This window comes from Silene latifolia, chromosome 8 (assembly GCF_048544455.1).
Source record: "Silene latifolia isolate original U9 population chromosome 8, ASM4854445v1, whole genome shotgun sequence".
NCBI lineage: Eukaryota > Viridiplantae > Streptophyta > Magnoliopsida > Caryophyllales > Caryophyllaceae > Silene > Silene latifolia.
The window spans coordinates 71,831,483-71,849,672 of record NC_133533.1 but is presented as its reverse complement, the minus strand read 5'-3'; positions in this window follow the sequence as shown (position 1 = coordinate 71,849,672).

Sequence of the window (18,190 nt, the reverse complement as noted above, 5' to 3'; positions counted from 1 at the left end):
GCTGATGCTGAGGAATTTCGTCCTTTAATGCCAAATAATCTGCGAGACCACTTGTTTCGGGGTACCACGATCCGAAGACTTTAGGACAAGACCCGAGTCTTGATGGGTCAGTCCCGGTCCCGAAGTTCGACCCAATGACGGTTAATGGCTCACATTTGAGACGGTCTGAAGAGGGGTCTAGCTTCAACAAAGAGAAGGTGACGGACTTTCAGCCTAAGTCCAAGGATGCCGGCACGCGTGATTTGGAGGAGAGGGCTAAGGTACTTCTTACAGCCCCTTACCCGGAGAGGCTAGTGCCGACCAAGGAACAAGTATCTTTCAAAAATTTGAAAAAGTTATCCGTAGTCTGAATGTACAAGTCCCCTTCCTTGAGTTAGTAAACCAAGTACCCGCTTATACTAAATTTATGAAACAATTGTTGTCCAAAAAGCGGTCACTTGAAACAGTGCACACTGTCGCACTTACTAAGGAGTCTTGCTCTTATCTCTGTCTCACACCGCACCCCTAAGTTAGAGGACCCTGGCAGTTTTTCTGTTCCTTGCAACATAGGTACCTTCCCAATTGAGAAGGCATTGTGTGATTTAGGGGCTAGTATAAGCGTCATGCCCTTGAGTCTAGCTAGGAAGCTTAAGTTGACCGGTTTGCTATCACGGACATGACATTCGGATGGCCGACCGATCTGCGGTCGAGCCTATAGGAGTCCTAGAGGACATACCCGTCCAAATAGGGAAGTTTTTCTTCCCTGTTGACTTTGTTGTCCTTGACATGCCCGAGGATGCCCATATACCGATCATCCTAGGTAGGTCGTTTACGCACACCTTCTTTGGTGCGATTATTGACGTAGGCTCTGGAATTTTGACCTTCAAAGTTGGGAAACACTCTATCATTTTTGCCCAACTGCTAAAAAGAAGGACCCCATGTGGCTCATTACTTGTAATACGGTTTCTGAAAAGAAATCGTACTTTGTGCTTCCCGAATTGCCTGTCTCTATTACTACTCCTGTGCTAACCCCTCCGCCCCGTTGGGAGCGAGAAAGGAGGAAGAATCATTGTTTTTTAGACATTGCAGGGGCTGTTTTGGGGAAGGATGAGCTGCAGTCACTCTAGTCAAGACAAAGCCTATCATTCAAAGAGGAGGTCTTGGTTGCCTGAGCTATGGAATTGATGAGATATTTGATGACGAGCCAGTCAAAGCCAGAGAGTCTGATTTGGATTCCGATGAGCCCAAAGAGACCCTTGATTGGGGAGATGATGAGACTATTGATCCGTTGAGCCATACGGATGTGGAAGCTAAGAAGGGTGCAGCCGCTCAGATTAGCACCATTGAGGCTACCTACCTCTAGTAGCCAGAAGCCGACGAAGTGGGCCATACCGTGGTCCTTCTTGATCAACTATTAGTTGATTGAGCTCGTTATAAACTTCATTTTATTTACTTTTGTTAAAACAATTTTTATTGCTTTTTGTGTGCGCGAAAACTTCGCATTTTTATTTCGCTTGTTTAGGATTTTTAAGTACTTTAGGTTTTATTCTGGGTTTTGCGCAATTTTGGGCGCGTATTATTGTGCACTTGCAGGTAGTTAGAGCTTGTTAGCTCAAATCATTGAGCAATTACGAAGAAATATGAGGTTGCAGCAGTGTTTTCAGTCGATCGACTGGTTCCAGTGGTCGATCGACTGATCTGCAGGTTCCAGGAGACACTGTTCATGTTTACCTGGTCGATCGACTGGGTTAAGTGGTCGATCGACCGCTGCTGCTGCTATACTTATTCACGACCTATCCCCTGCTGTGTTTGGTCGATATGCGGACTTAAGAGAGTTTTCTACTCCGCTTTCTTTTCCGTCCAATTATTTATTTCTTCTAATTTTCTCATTTGTGCACATATTTACCGCTTCAGAATTGTTTTCTCAGTCTTATGCGTGGTAATTTTTGTCTTTCAGGCACTCTTTTTAGTAGCACTGCTGGCTACTGAAACCTACTAGCTCACGCTGATTTGGGGAGGTTTCCTTTGCTGCGCTTAAAGTCTTGTGAGTTCCTAATTTCTTTACCTCATGTCATATTTTATTTCCTTTCTCGCAAATTCCCATTTCTTTTTCCTTCATTATATGATTTTGCACAATGGGGACATTGTGCGATTTGGTTTGGGGAAGGGTTTTGCGTCGCATATCATTTGTTTGCATTCACGTTTAATTTTGTTTTGCATTGTTTTATTCCATTTCATCCATATATACAAAAATTCCAAAAAAAAAAAATTTCAAAAATTTCAAAAATTTCCAAAAAATGCATGTCTATTTTCGCATATAGGTCGAGTCGGAACGGTAGTATTTCCATGATGATTTTGCATTTGCACCTGTTTTGCCTGAGCCTTGCTTGATTAACATGTTATTAGTAGAATCGTATAAATGCATACCTACGAGTTTTCGTTAATTTATTTGCTGAGCTTGAGACTTGACTTAGAAAATTGGCAAGCTACATCATATTTCTGAGTTTTAGAGCCTATAACTGGTGACATTCATGACCGGTTTATTTAGGAATGTGAGTAGTACTCCTTATGAGACATGTTTCCTTAATTTGCATAAATATGAACTTGATCTTCTTAATACCTGTATGCGTTCGGTTTGTGGTTTGTCGACACATGTGGTAGAGGTTTCCTTTTTTTTTTTTCATTTTGCCCATAAACTCCACACTGCCAAAAATACCCTTTTTGTCCCATTTACTACATCGTACATTTAGCCTGTCCTTTGTCAAGCTAGTAGTCTGTGTTCTTGGGGTTGTTACTCATTTTTGGTGGCATATGCTCTGTTGAGATGATGGTTGGGAAATGAAATAAAGGAGGAAAGAAGTTGAAAGAATAGAAAAGAAAAGAAAAAAAAAGAAGAAAAAAAGAAAAGATGAAAATGATTCGAAAAAGAAGAAAAAGAGTTCTGTACTGTAGAAGCAGTCGATCGACTGCCATTTATAGTCGATCGACTGGAGTTGGAAAGAAAGAAAAAGGAAAAATCAATTCGCATGATTCAGTTCTTATCTTTTGGCGATTTTTGCTCCCATGTTTAATTTATATCCTATGGGGAGTTTATTGATTTGTTAGTTTGGAAATTGTGAGTTTTGTGCTTGCTATAGCACCGTTTCGTTGATTATGAGCAAGGAGAAGGATGTTGCCATTTGGTTCCGTTTTGGTACTAGCTTGATCACCTGTACCTCCACTTTTCCATAAAATGTTTTGCCTCTACTTACCCATACCTCACATATCCCATATATACCTCGGCATGTGTCATTGGTCATCTGTTGGTTGGAATGCATATGTACGGTCATAGAGATCATTTTCATATTTTATTGCTGGCATGTCTTCATAGGTCGTAGTTAGGTGAGAGTCACTACAAAATTAATTCTTTCTATCTTACATATTTTCACCTGTACTTATTGAGTGATTTGAGCGACCCGTGAGAGTCCAAATTGATAAGTCTCTACAGTTGGCGGTTCAGCATGTTCTTAACGACTACATAACTCGTTTGCATGATTCATTTGCTAGTTGATTGTTGGTTGTGCATTAAATTGGTTTAGGCTCAACAGGTTGCATTTCGCTCTGAGATTGAACTCGTTCCATTAGGTAATTAGATTGAGTCTAGTTCTTGCTTGGGGACAAGCAAAGGTTTGGTTTGGGGAAGTTTGATGCGTGTCTTTTATATGATGTTTTACATCCCATTTTACACGCATTTCAGAGCTCATTCGTGTAGTTTATGCTGCATTTCTCCCTATTTCCGTCTACTTCCGTGTTTTGTACATTATTGCAGAAATGTGAAGAATTCAACGGGAAAATCAAGCTAAATCCGTCCCCGAGTATCCTGCATTGCAAATGACGTAAAGGAAACACTTAAGGAACGAGCTTGGTGCGCAATTCAAGGCCCAAAAGACAAATCCACGAGTTTATAAGAGGCAAGTAGCAGCTCATCCAGTCGATCAACCACCTCCTTCAGTCGATCGACCAACTATCGGGTTCCGTCTTATCGTTTTTTGAGGACCGATCGATCGACCATCCTATCGATCGATCGACCAAACTCGCTATTTCGATTTAGAATTAGAAGACTGAGGAAGCGCAAGCCCATGATGCTAGGTTTAGGAAATAAGAAGTTACGTTAATTGCTATATAACGTAACCTAGAAACATTCAGTTATCATCAAGTTTTTACCTAAGTTTTAATCAGTAAGTTTTACATTAAGTTTACATACGGTTTTAGGAAGAATTAGGGTTTGGAATATTGTAAGCATTGGAATTTTCGCTCTTGTTCTTAATCATTCTTCTGCTATTCTCGGTATTCTTCTGCCCTATTTCAATTCATCTGTTTCGTTATTAGATTAGAATTGCTAGTAGCTTCCCAAAACCATATTTGTTGTTGCATGTTAATTGTTTGCCCTATCGCTTTAATTATGGATTCAACTCTTTTATGCCCTAGTATTATTATTAGTATCACCTTCAGCATGAGTAGCTAAATAGTTTGTGCTAGGATGTAGGCGAATTGTAGCATAGGCGGCATTAGATTATACACGGCCTGAACCCGCGTGTTGGTCGATCGACCACCTTACCCGGTCGATCGACTGACCTCGTGAGCTTTATTTCGTTTTAATTGATTTTAATGTTGTGTTTAACAAATCCAATGCATGCGACCAGTTAGATACCCTTTCGTGACTGACCCAATAGATCGAAAGATAGGGAAGTCTGTTAGATCATCAATTGAATCGACTAAACTGTGCTAAGATCGAAAGATAGGTATAGTTTAGACCGTTAGTCACTTTTCAGAACGAAAGTTAGTATTAGTGATATTAGGGACCTATAGCGAGATCGAAAGATGCTATTTGTTAAGAGTGGACCGAGAGGACCTCTTTGTTTCCCGCCTCACCTGTGTTGACTCAGACCGACTTAGTTTGCTGCCGCCGAAGCTATAATGAACCGATCATCCTAGTACCCCTTCTTTATCTGTTAAACCGTATTTTTAGTTTATTATCTTTACTTGTTCTTAGCTATAGACCATCTCAACTCAACCCCCACAATTGTTACCTTAGACTGAATATAAATCAACTAGAATTTACATCTGCCTCCTTGTGGTTCGACCCTATTACCACTAGCCTAGGTTAGTCTTAATAGGAAATTATAAATCTTATTTTTGGTACTCACAACGACGGGTATCAACCTGTTGGGTACTCGATCGAGTAACTAGGATACTCGATCGAGTAAGGGGGTACGCGATCGAGTAGCCGGTTTATGGGGAGTTTTTCTCGGGTTTTGTTAATTATGCGATTAAGATATATAACCTTTTTCGTCATCATTCTAAACACTTTTGCAAAACCTAATTTACTGTCAAAGAGAGAAAGCAAGTACGTTCATCATCTTAATCGCATTGTTAGCAAATCCCGGAGTTTGGAAGGTCGGTTTTCATCGTTTGTTATACCGTTGAGATCCTCGCGTCAAGGGTAAGATCTATGTACCCTTTTTGTTGTCTTTCCTTTAAGTTGGTTAAACCCTAATCTAGGGATTTGGGGGTTTTTGAGTAGTTTGTGATTTGGTAGCATTTGTATGTTGTATGATAGGAGGAGGTTTCGTAGAAGAAGCTTTTTGATACAGCTGTAGAGACCGTCTGATAGTTGTGCTTTCCAGGTAGGATTTCCTACTCAGTGTTAGTCCCATAATTGGATGATTGTTGATGTGTTGTGGTTGATTGAATAATATAGTAATTGTATTATGACGGTTTGTTGATTGTGATTGTTTGTCTCTGGTTCTCGAGGCGTGTCCTCGGCTGAGAGGGGTCACTTGCGGGAGTGGCTTCACACCCGAGTTTCGCCCTTCGTGGAACCCGCCACGGAAGGGGATGTGCACATTAATAGACAGGGTTATCGCTCATTATGAGGAGCGGGGATTTGGTGGGTACGGCTGCGGTCCCCCACAGGTGATTGAGATTGTTGGGATTGGTGTGGCTGTGTGTGTGTGACGGTTAAGCTGTCTGTTTATCTTATTGTTGATATATTGAGTTGTGTGATTAGTACTGACCCCGGTTGTTGTTTTGTAAACTGCGGTGATCCATTCGGGGATGGTGAGCGATAATTGAGCGAGTTTGAGTTAAATCTTGGGATAGTGGGATGTGCCACCGTCTGACGATAGAAGTCTTCCGCTGTAGTCTTTTAGTTTTATGACATTTCAGTATTTCAGTAGACAGTTGGTTTTAAGAACTTGCACCCGTATTTTGGGATTTGGTTTCAGTTGTACTTTTCACTAAAGTTATATCATTTAAGTTGTTTCATTATTGTCTTATGAATATCATGCCTCGGGTAACCGAGATGGTGATATCGTAATACCTGAGTGGTCCTGGTAAGGCACTTGGAGTATGGGGGTGTTACAAATGGTATCAGAGCGACGATCCTGAAACCTGTAACCAATGAACCTAATGAACATAGGGAGTCAATTAAAATGAACCCGGGTAAAGGTTGTAGGAGCTAATGCAAAGGCTTGGGAGATGTCCCAAGTCGCGAACTCTCCCTACAATTTTGAACCGGTCACATGGGGGGGTGTATGTCAAGGTCGTATGCGTTGTTTGGTTAGCTTGTGTGTGAATGTGATGAAGTGTGTGTAACCGTTGGATGTTTGCAGTGGAAAGTTGAGAATATGAAAGAAAGGTTGATGATATATGTAGAACTGTTGTTGGAATGAGAAACATGATGGATGTTTACAATGTGGCGTTTAATAACATGATATAATGATTTCGTAGATCGTATGAAAAGATGCGTAGCATTATATGCTTAGTTATGATATAACATTGGTTTTATAAAGTTTTTAGCATGTTAGCATATGATATAGCACGCGGGTAGCATTTCTGAGTTAGCATGACTCGATCGAGTGGGACTGACTTGATCGGGTGGGTTTTTGACGATTTTGAGTCCAGAATCGTGTTTTTGGGCACTCGATCGATTACCTCGGGCACTCGATCGAGTAGGGGGTCACTCGATCGAGTATCCTAGCTACTCGGTCGAGTATGTTAGAGATCAGAAGGTCTGTTTGGGGTCTGATGTTGGGGCACTCGATCGAGTATAGTGGGCACTCGATCGAGTAGCCTGTTACTCGATCGAGTATGTTTGGGAACTCGATCGAGTAGGGTCCAGGCAGCTTGTTTTCTTGTTTTGAGGTTTTGGCGCGTATGTTTATATCCACCCCTTTTTCTGTTATAGTTTCAAGATGCCGCCCAAGAAGAATGCGTTGTATGCGAGAGCTGAGTTTATGAACATAGATGACATCGTCAAGATGTTGAGGCATCAGGATGCTCTTACCGAGGCTTTAAAGACTGTGGGGAAAGATAAGGATAAGGATAAGGAGAAAGAGGTTGATCACTCTAAAATCAGCCTCTATATAGCGAGGTTTAACCCGAAAGAGTACAAGGGAGTTGGGGAGCCGAACCTTCTTGATAGCTGGCTTAGAGAGATGGAGAACATATTAGATTTGGTTCACTTTGTCCCGATGAGATGAGAGTGGAACAGTGCGCGTTCTATCTGAGGGAGGCAGCTGGCAAGTGGTGGGATACGGTGAAAGTGAGTGCTAAGGAGTTATATGCGAACCAAGGTTTACCTGCTATACCTTGGGAAGAGTTTTGTAGGGCTATGAGAAAAGAGTTTGTACCGGAGCATGTGAGGAGTAAGTTGAGAGAGGAGTTTGACAGTTTTAAGATGACCGCTGAGATGTCTGTGGCCGAGTACTACAGGCAGTTCAATGAGAAGTCTAGGTATGCTGAGGATATGGGTTTGAATGAGGAGAATCGCCGAGGTTTGAGAGGGGTTGACCCCTAAGATTATGGATAAGTTACCCGTGGGAGTCCTTACTGATGTTATGGAAGCTTATGAGAGGGCTGGAAGAGCTGAGAGGTTGGTGGAGATGGCTCAGGAGAGGTTAGGTGGCGAGAAAAGGAAGTCTGAGAGCGAGGGTGGTGGCCAATCTAATCACAAGAAAGGCAACCACAATCGAGTCTAGGGTTTTCTTAAGGTCGTGGTTCGATCTTTGGGGCTTCCTTTGGGCGTGGCCGTGGAAGTGTTAGTGGTAGTTGGGGAGTGACCTTCTATAGTTGTGGTGGTGTAGGTCACAAGAGACATGAGTGCACAAGTGCACTGGAACTTTCCGGAGACTGCGCGAGCTATGCGAGCAATAGACCGACCGGATCATGGGCAAACCGGGAAGTCGAGCTATCGTGTGGAGGTAACCGCAACGGCGGTAATTCTTATCAGAAACCACCGACGAACAACAACAACAATCAAGGGTCGGGTGCTAAGCCGACCACATCACCCATCTTGTCCAGGGAGGTGGACGAAGACCCGATGGAAAGTTATTCATGATGGAGAAGAAAGCAGGTGAGGAGGATGCACACGTTATCACCGGTACTTTTCTTGTTAATGGTATTCATACCTTTGTTTTGTTTGATTCGGGGGCTTCTCAGTCGTTTGTATCTTCGAGTCATGTTAAACGGTTGGGTTTGAGGGTGTATGAGTCTGTTAGTGAGCAAGTTTTTATACCTTCGGGTGAGTCTGTATCTTGTGGGAGGTTATATAGGGATGTACCTATGATAGTTGGGCAAGTTGATTTCCTGTAGACTTGCTAGAGTTTCCTTTGTGATTTTGAGATGATAGTTGGGATGGATTGGCTGGGAAAGTATAAAGCAAAGATAGACTGCCATCAAAAGAAAGTGTATTTAAGAGGTCCTAAGGGTGTTAGTGTGTCTTATCGTGGGTTTCTAGTCAAACCCAAAGTTAAGTTATTGCAATCACTTTGAAGTCTTACCTGAGGAAGGGATGTCCTTTGATCTTGTGCCATGTGAGAGATGACCGGATAGAGAGCCCGACGAGTTGATCGATACCTAGTGGTGGGAGAGTTTGCAGATTTTTTTCCAGAGGAGATTCCGGGGTTGCCACCGAAGAGGGAGATAGATTTCACCGTTGAGTTGAAACCGGGGACGGGGCCAATCTCTAAGGCACCGTACCGTATGGGTCCTAAAGAGATGGAGAAGCTCAGGAAACAGTTAGATGATCTGATAGAGAAGGGATACATTAGACCTAGTGTATCGCCGTGGGGAGCACCAGTTCTTTTCGTGAAGAAGAAAGATGGGAGTTTGAGGTTTTGCATAGATTACAGGGAGCTGAACCGAGTGATGGTGAAGAACAAGTATCCTTTGCCAAGGATATATGACCTGTTTGATCAGTTGAGTGGTGCATCGGTCTTTTCCAAGATTGATTTGAGGTCGGGGTACCATCAGGTGAAGATTAGAGAGGTGGACATACCAAAGACAGCTTTCACGTCGAGGTATGGCCATTATGAGTATGTAGTGATGCCGTTTGGGTTATCTAATGCACCGACTGTGTTTATGGATTTGATGAACAGAATCTTCAGACAGTTTTTGGACAAGTTTATGGTGGTATTTATCGATGACATCTTAGTCTACTCTAAGACTAAGGAGGAGCATGAGGAGCATCTGAGGATCGTGTTGCAAACTTTGAGGGAGCATGAGTTGTATGCTAAGCTGACCAAGTGTGAGTTTTGGTTAGAGAAAGTTGCTTTTCTGGGGCATGTGATCTCTAAGGAGGGAGTAGCTGTGGATCCGGCGAAGATTGAGGCAGTGACAAAGTGGGAAGCACCAAAGAATGTTGCTGAGATCAGGAGTTTTATGGGTTTAGCTGGGTACTACAGACGGTTCGTGAAAGATTTCTCCAAGATAGCTAGACCTTTGACAGCGTTGATGAGGAAAGAGAACAGGTTTCGTTGGGATGAGAGTTGTGAGACAGTGTTCCAAACATTAAAGGGGCGTTTGACCACAGCTCCTATCTTAGCATTGCCTGAAGGGATCGAGAACTTTGAGGTTTATACAGATGCCTCAAAGAATGGGTTAGGATGTGTGTTGATGCAGAACGGTAAAGTGATTGCCTATGCTTCTAGGCAATTGAAGCCTTATGAGGAGAACTACCCTACTCATGATCTGGAGTTGGGTGCAGTGGTGTTTGCTCTCAAGATATGGAGACATTACCTCTATGGAGCAATCTTTAAGGTATTTTCTGATCACAAGAGTCTCAAGTATATTTTTCACTCAAAAGGAGTTGAACATGAGACAGAGGAGGTGGATGGAGCTGATTGGCGATTATGACATGGAAATTATCTACCATGAAGGGAAGGCCAATGTAGTTGCCGATGCTTTGAGTAGGAAGAGTGTACATTCTCTGTGTACAGCTCTATCTTTGATGAGGCTGAGAGATGAGGTAGCGAGGTTTGGGATACATATGATGCAGAAAGGAGATGCCATAGGTGATCTGACAGTGCAGCTTGAGTTTTATGATGACATTCGAGGTAAGCAGGCGTTGGATCCTAAGATAGTGGAGTGGAGAGCTGGAGTAGAGAAAGGGACAGTGTCTCGATTCTCCATTCACACAGATGGTAGTTTGAGGTTTGATGGTAGATGGTGTGTTCCTAATGATGAGGAGTTGAAAAAGACTATCATGACAGAGGCACATTGCACACTGTATTCAGTACATCCAGGTGGTGACAAGCTATACAAGGATTTGAAGAACACGTTTTGGTGGCCTGGGATGAAGAAAGAAACAGCAGAGTTTGTGGTCCGTTGTTTGACATGCCAGAGAGTAAAAGAGGAACAACGACGACCACAAGGTAAGATTCAGTCTTTAACGGTACCTGAGTGGAAGTGGGAATCCATTTCCATGGATTTTATCGTGGGTTTGCCAAAGAGTCAACAAGGTAACAACATGATTTGGGTAATAGTGGATCGACTGACCAAGTCAGCTCACTTTGTTCCAATGAAAGATACATGGACTAAAGCACAATTGGCTATGGCCTATCGAAAGAACGTGCTTAAGTTACATGGAGTCCCTAAGGACATAGTGTCTGACAGAGATGCGAGATTTATATCAGGGTTTTGGAAAGAGTTGCAGGAATCGTTGGGAACAACTTTGAAGATGAGTACAGCATTTCATCCTGCGACAGACGGACAGACTGAGAGAACAATCAAAACACTTGAGGATATGTTGCGAGCTTGTGTGAAGGACTTTGGTGGTAGCTGGGAACAGAGGTTGGATTTGATAGAGTTCTCTTACAACAACGGCTATCACACTAGTATTGGTATGGCACCGTTTGAGGCTTTGTATGGGAGGAGATGTAGGAGTCCGATTTATTGGGACGATAGTGCTGAGGCAGTGGTTTTAGGACCAGAGATGGTGCATGAGATGGTGGAACAGATTAAGATGATCAGGGAATGGATGAGAGCAGCTCAGGATAGGCAAAAGAGTTATGCAGATCTACATCGCCGGGACATAGAGTTTCAAGTTGGGGACAAGGTTCTTTTGAAAGTATCTCCTATGCGTGGAGTTATGAGATTTGGGAAGAAAGGCAAGCTAAGTCAGAAGTTTATTGGGCCTTATGAGATCTTAGAGCGAGTTGGGGAAGTTGCATATCGTTTAGCTTTACCAGCTGCGCTAGAGAGAGTACATAATGTGTTTCATGTATCTTAGCTGCGGAAGTATGTGAGTGACCCGTCACATGTGTTAGAGGCAGAGAGCTTAGAGCTAGATGAGTCCTTATCATATCTTGAGGTGCCTAAGCAGATTCTTGACCGAAAGGTCAGGAAGACTAGGAGTGGTGAGACAGTTTTGCTTAAGATCCTTTGGTCTAACCACGAGACTGAGGAAGCTACATGGGAGCCAGAGGAAGCTATGAAAGAGCGTTACCCTTTTCTTTTTGATCAGGTATGTATGGTAACGGGGACGTAACCTTGTTTCTTTTAGGGGGGTAGGAGATGATCGCGAAGAGTTTTTAAGAGTTTTATACCCTTTTTGTATGTCGTCTCGGTGTGTTTGTCGGGATGAGTTGGGTTAGTAACATGTTTTATGTTGAGTTTCGTTTTGATTGTTGAGTCGGAAGTGTAGTGGGAGTACCTTAGTTTAGTTGTGGTTTGAACTTCGGGGACGAAGTTCTTTTTAAGGAGGGAAGACTGTAATACTCCGTATTTATGAGTTTTTGGGTACTCTATCGAGTAGGCCTTACTCTGTCGAGTAAGGGTAAGTTGCGTTTTAAAATATTTCTGACCTGTTGGGTACTCGATCGAGTAACTAGGATACTCGATCGAGTAAGGGGGTACTCGATCGAGTACCTTAGATACTCGATCGAGTAACTAGGATACTCGATCGAGTAAGGGGGTACTCGATCGAGTACCTTAGATACTCGATCGAGTAGCCGGTTTACGGGGAGTTTTTCTCGGGTTTTGTTAATTATGCGATTAAGATATATAACCTTTTCCGTCCTCATTCTAAACACTTTTGCAAAACCTAATTTACTGTCAAAGAGAGAAAGCAAGTACGTTCATCATATTAATCGCATTGTTAGCAAATCCCGGAGTTTTGAAGGTCGGTTTTCATCGTTTGTTATACTGTTGAGATCCTCGCGTCAAGGGTAAGATCTATGTACCCTTTTTGTTGTCTTTCCTTTAAGTTGGTTAAACCCTAATCTAGGGATTTGGGGGTTTTTGAGTAGTTTGTGATTTGGTAGCATTTGTATGTTGTATGATAGGAGGAGGTTTCGTAGAAGAAGCTTTTTGATACAGCTGTAGAGACCGTCTGATAGTTGTGCTTTCCAGGTAGGATTTCCTACTCAGTATTAGTCCCATAATGGGATGATTGTTGATGTGTTGTGGTTTATTGAATAATATAGCAATTGTATTGTGACGGTTTGTTGATTGTGATTGTTTGTCTCTGGTTCTCGAGGCGTGTCCTCGGCTGAGTGGGGTCACTTGCGGGAGTGGCTTCACGCCCGAGTTTCGCCCTTCGTGGAACCCACCACGGAAGGGGATGTGCACATTAATGGACAGGGTTATCGCTCATTATGAGGAGCGGGGATTTGGTGGGTACGGCTGCGGTCCCCACTGGCAGGGCTGGTCCAGTGGACAGTCGGTGATTGAGATTGTTGGGATTGGTGTGGCTGTGTGTGTATGTGACGGTTAAGCTGTCTGTTTATCTTATTGTTGATATATTGAGTTGCGTGATTAGTACTGACCCCGGTTGTTATTTTGTAAACCTGCGGTGATCCATTCGGGGATGGTGAGCAGTAATTGAGCAGGTTTGAGTTGAGTACTGGGATAGCTGGGATGTGCCACCGTCTGACGATAGAAGTCTTCCGCTGTAGTCTTTTAGTTTTATGACATTTCAGTATTTCAGTAGACAGTTGGTTTTAAGAACTTGTACCCGTATTTTGGGATTTGGTTTCAGTTGTACTCTTCACTAAAGTTATATCATTTAAGTTGTTTCGTTATTGTCGTATGAATATCATGCCTCGGGTAACCGAGATGGTGATATCTTCATACCTGAGTGGTCCTGGTAAGGCACTTGGAGTATGGGGGTGTTACAGGTCCTTGGTAAGACACCTTGGTGTACGGGGGTGTTACAAAGTGGTATCAGAGCGACGATTTTGGAACCTGAACCAATGAACCAAATGAACATAGGGTGTCAAATTAAAATGGACCTGGTGTATGTGTGTTGGGAGCCCCCTTATGTCGGTTTTGGGTGAGAAGGCACCCTCATCTCAAAATCCTGGCCCCAATCATGCTTACGCCAGCCATTGTGGGAGGGTAGATATATATGAGTGGTCTGTGTTAAGTGTGTGCGTCATATGTGCATGTTGCAGTAACTTGTGTGGTAAGGTGCGCTTAACACTATGGGTGCAGTACATGTGAATGGTGAATTTTGTGAGTTGTTGGAAGAAATGATAAGGGGATGGCATAAATTGAGCATGGTGATATGTGACAAGGAAATTTCGTAGTTGAGTATGTTAGGCCTCGTGCATGAAATGTGTTTGTATGTGATTCCCATGGGAGCAATGAAGTATTGAATGTGTATATAATTGCCTGATAAGGTATGTTGATGGAAGTTGATAGCTCGATCTTATTTAGTGAGTAGTTAAGAATAGTCGGGTGCATTCGTTGTGACGTGAATTGTTTACTACGGTTTTGTGCAAGAAACATGTATTACTCATAAATAACTTAATAACGTTTATGATTTGTGATGTGCTTTGTTGTGATAGAATTAGGGTCTAACGATGACGAGCTCGATTATGTGGAACTCCGAACATCGTTATTTGTTTTGCAGGTTTGATAAATTGAAACTCCGTTCCTGTTCTGTTGAACTCTGCCGAGTAGAGTTTACACTCGACCGAGTAGGCCACACTCGGCTGAGTAAAGAGGCACTCGACCGAGTACCCAGAATGACAGAATGTACGTGCTATTGATCTCTGGATACTCTACCGAGCAAACCGAATACTGGACCGAGTAAGCCATACTCGGCCGCGTAAACCCGATACTCGACCGAGTACCCGTTTATCGCGACTCAACTCGGTTTATTCTAAAAAAAACCATATAACTCCTCTTCTTCTTTTATTTCCGCCTCATAACTCTTTCTCCTCCTCATAAACCTTCAAAAACTCTTTCTCTCTCAAAACACTTAGGTTATTCTTGGTGGTAATTGCTTGTGGATTTCGTTCTGGCTTGCTTAAAACCTCAATCAAGGTAAAGTATTTAATCAAATCCTTCAACTTATTATCAGTTTATGATAGAAATTGTTCAATTTTCGAATCTTTAGCTTTTATAATCCGAATTTGATGTTTCTATTTTGATATTTTGGATTCTAGTTGCTCTTAAACATCGCCTATGTATTCCATAAAACGATTTTATGCTTGAAATCACTCATCTTATATTGCAAAAACTTTTCTAGGGTTTGCTCCAAGTTTGATTTTTGGTCCCTTAGATTGCCTTAGGATATTCCTTAATGAGTTAATTGATGGTCAAAATGCTGCATTTGGTTAGTATGCTTTGTATTTTGTGAGAAAAATCCGTCTTAAAACCTCGTCTTAAAAGTGTATAATTCGAAAAACAGGCCGTACTATGGCAAAATTTGTGGAAATATCCTTGTTAAAATTCATCTTTTTGCATAATGTCGAAAGCAAAAGCCCCAGCTAAGAAGCGGACTAGTGCCAATGTTCAATTGGAAACGGGTTAATCTAGCCAAGAACCCGTTGTTACTCCGGTGGAAGAATATCCATCGGTAATATTCTATGACTATAAGCAGCGTAATGCTTTTGTGGCCTTGATGAGTCGGACCATGAGACCGACACGATGTGTGAACCCCGACATCCTAGAGACCTTGGGAGTTAAGGGGGATATAGTACACATCTTTGAGATCTTGAGGATGGAGGGACTTGACACGGCTATCGCAACCCTATCAAAAATAAACCAACCGGCTCTAACTAATATAGCAGAGGTAAGTCGGGTATCGTACTCCACAAGGAGGTTATTATATCTACTTGTTATTCTAGTCCATCACGGTAACACATTGAGGTGTTTGATTTGTTTTCTAAACTACTGAACTGAAAATAAAAGGCAAAAAGAGAGAGAACAATAAGACTAATAAGAATGAAAGGATGTGATCAAATAAAGAGAAGAATGCCAGGATGTCGATTCACCATGATAATTAGCCAATTTGGTCATAATGCGATCAGTCGGTCTAATGTGAGAAGGGTAAAGGAAAGGTCCTTCCGGTCCGCTATCCGCCCTAAAAAACTACTAACTTAGCTTTCGCCCTCATTAGTGTAGTCTATTGTCCATAACAAGTTTATTCATTCCAATCTTTCGATCTAGGTCTGAATTTAACCGGATTAACTAGTTTAGAAGCGTGCATTCAACTAAACGATTACAATTAAATTGCTATGAATCAATTGTCACAATCAAAACCGTCTAATCTACTTATAACATTATTGTTTTACTACCATGGCTCCCCTAATCCTAGCAATAGAAGAATTAGCTACGCATATTCATAATGAAAACAACAACGATAGGTAAAATAGAAGACATAATATAGAGATGATGAAGGAGAAATAACAGTAACTGATGACAAAACTAATTAAAACAGAAATTACGAACAAGGAATTAAGAGTGCAAAAGAGAATTAAAGCTTGAATAAAAGAGAAAGAAGGATTACAAAGTTTAAGATCCGGCAAGAGAACAAAGTAACGTCCAACAAGGTTGAAGCTGCTAACTGAATGCTTAAGGGTAATTAAGAGGTGATAAAAGATGATTCAAAGATAACCTAAACCTAATGACGTCTTTCCTTTATATAGGAAAGATATTTATTAAACACGTACTTAACAAAATAAATAAGTTCTCGCGATAAAATCTCGCGTAAAATAGCAAAGTGCTCGATCGAGCAATTCAATTCTCCTCGATCGAACAAATCCTCAGCAGAACCTCTCGATCGAGTACTTAACATACTCGATCGAGGAACCTAAAATTACCACTTCTCGATCGAGTATAACAGGGTCTCGATCGAACACTATTCACCATCCATAAGCTCTCGATTGATCAACTTGACAACCAAAAGATCTCGATCGAGTGGATTACCACTGAAATAGCTCCTTGCTTCGTTGATTAGCTTCCGAGACCACTTCACGCTTTCCGAGGCAGTAGTAATTCCGCTCCAAATCCTCCATCTCCATAAATGCAAGCTAAGGGACAGTATAGAGGCTCGATTCCGCTACTTTCCGGTCCGTTCCTCCAATTAAAGCCGAACAAACCAAAGTTGACTATTAGAGGCATTTCGTAATATAAAACTACGAGAATCACATAGAAATACGTGCATAAAAGGCTTAAAAAGACTATATAAAATGCACGTATCAGGACTCTATCACTTACGCAAGAAGTCCTACCCGTATCTGACCCTGGAGTTTTTGAGCTCCTTTGTGTATGATGTGAAACGCAAAACCGTTTCCTTCCGCCTAATGAATGAGGATCATGAGCTCATCCTAGATGAGTTTGCCGGCCACCTTGGCCTAGAGATAGAGAAAGAGGGGTACATTAGCGATGTGGCGAAGAATTCTGGGGCACCCCCACTACCTACCCTACCTGACTGGCCGACCTGTTCCTAGTACGAGTGCCATGTTGATCAATGACATTCAACATGTGCCCCTCCGTATGTTCCTTAGGATGATGACTTGCCTTTTGTTCGCAGGGATGAGGTGAGTAAGTTGAACTCTCATGAGGTCATGTTGTTGATGTCCTACCTTAACCTCTGCCGAGGAGAGCCTTTTTACTATAGTGCTCTCAGGGTCGTGTGCTCTAGCTTGGACCATATGGCACGGTCTTCTAACCGTCACATTTCTTGTGGGGATATAGTGACCCGCTTGGCTCAGAGACTGAATGACTTTGAGGCTCCACCTTCCTCGGGTACTGGGTTGTTTGAGTCCGTCCCTACGATGGATGAGAGGTATCAATGTCATATCAGGTGGCTTAGGAAGTTAGAGGATGGGTCGTTTCCGTGGAGAGTGAGGGGATCCATGTGGACGGTGCTTCCCGATTCCGAGCACCTACCCGTGATTGACCATCTGGCAGAGTATGACCCGGAGAGTGGGGAACCGAAATCTGAGCCTCAGTCTTACTTGATCGACCCCACCATCCTCTTAGATCTACCCGAGCCTATCTCCGTGATGGAGAAGCAGCCGATCGCTCCTCCACCCCGTGAGCGTCATAGAGGGAGAGCATCGAGGGAGGCCGAGGCTGAGACTGAGCCCTCTTTCTCTGCACTGAGCTTTTATCCACCACAGTACTCGCCCTACTCCACCGCCCATGACCCTAGGATGCAGGTTAGTGACCTAACTGAGCGGATCTCCTCTACCTTGGTGCTCCGGAACATGCATGAGATGGCCTACAACCAGGGTATAGGGACAGGGTTGGCATAACCGGTTTGGTGGAGAGGACCGGGAGTGGACACGGGAGTCTTCCATAGTTATGGACTTGACCCTAGCTTTTGGAGGCCACCCGAGGAGACAGAGTTTGGCTGCCTCGCGGAACCGTGGGGAGTCAACTATGGCAGTCAGCTAGGTGGTGGAGGCTACGCAGCTGGAGTTTTTCAGGGAGCAGGTACATCTGGAGCTGGTACATCAGGCACAGAAGGTGATGAGGATATGTCAGAGGGTGCAGATATGTGATTTCCGTTGTATTTATGGATTTGTTTTTGGTTTGTTGTTGGATACTTGTAGTTCTTTTATCGTACTCTTTTATTTTGGATGATTGTAATTTACCATAAGGCTGCTACATGCTTTCCCGTACTATGTTTGAGACGTTTAGACAGAAACTT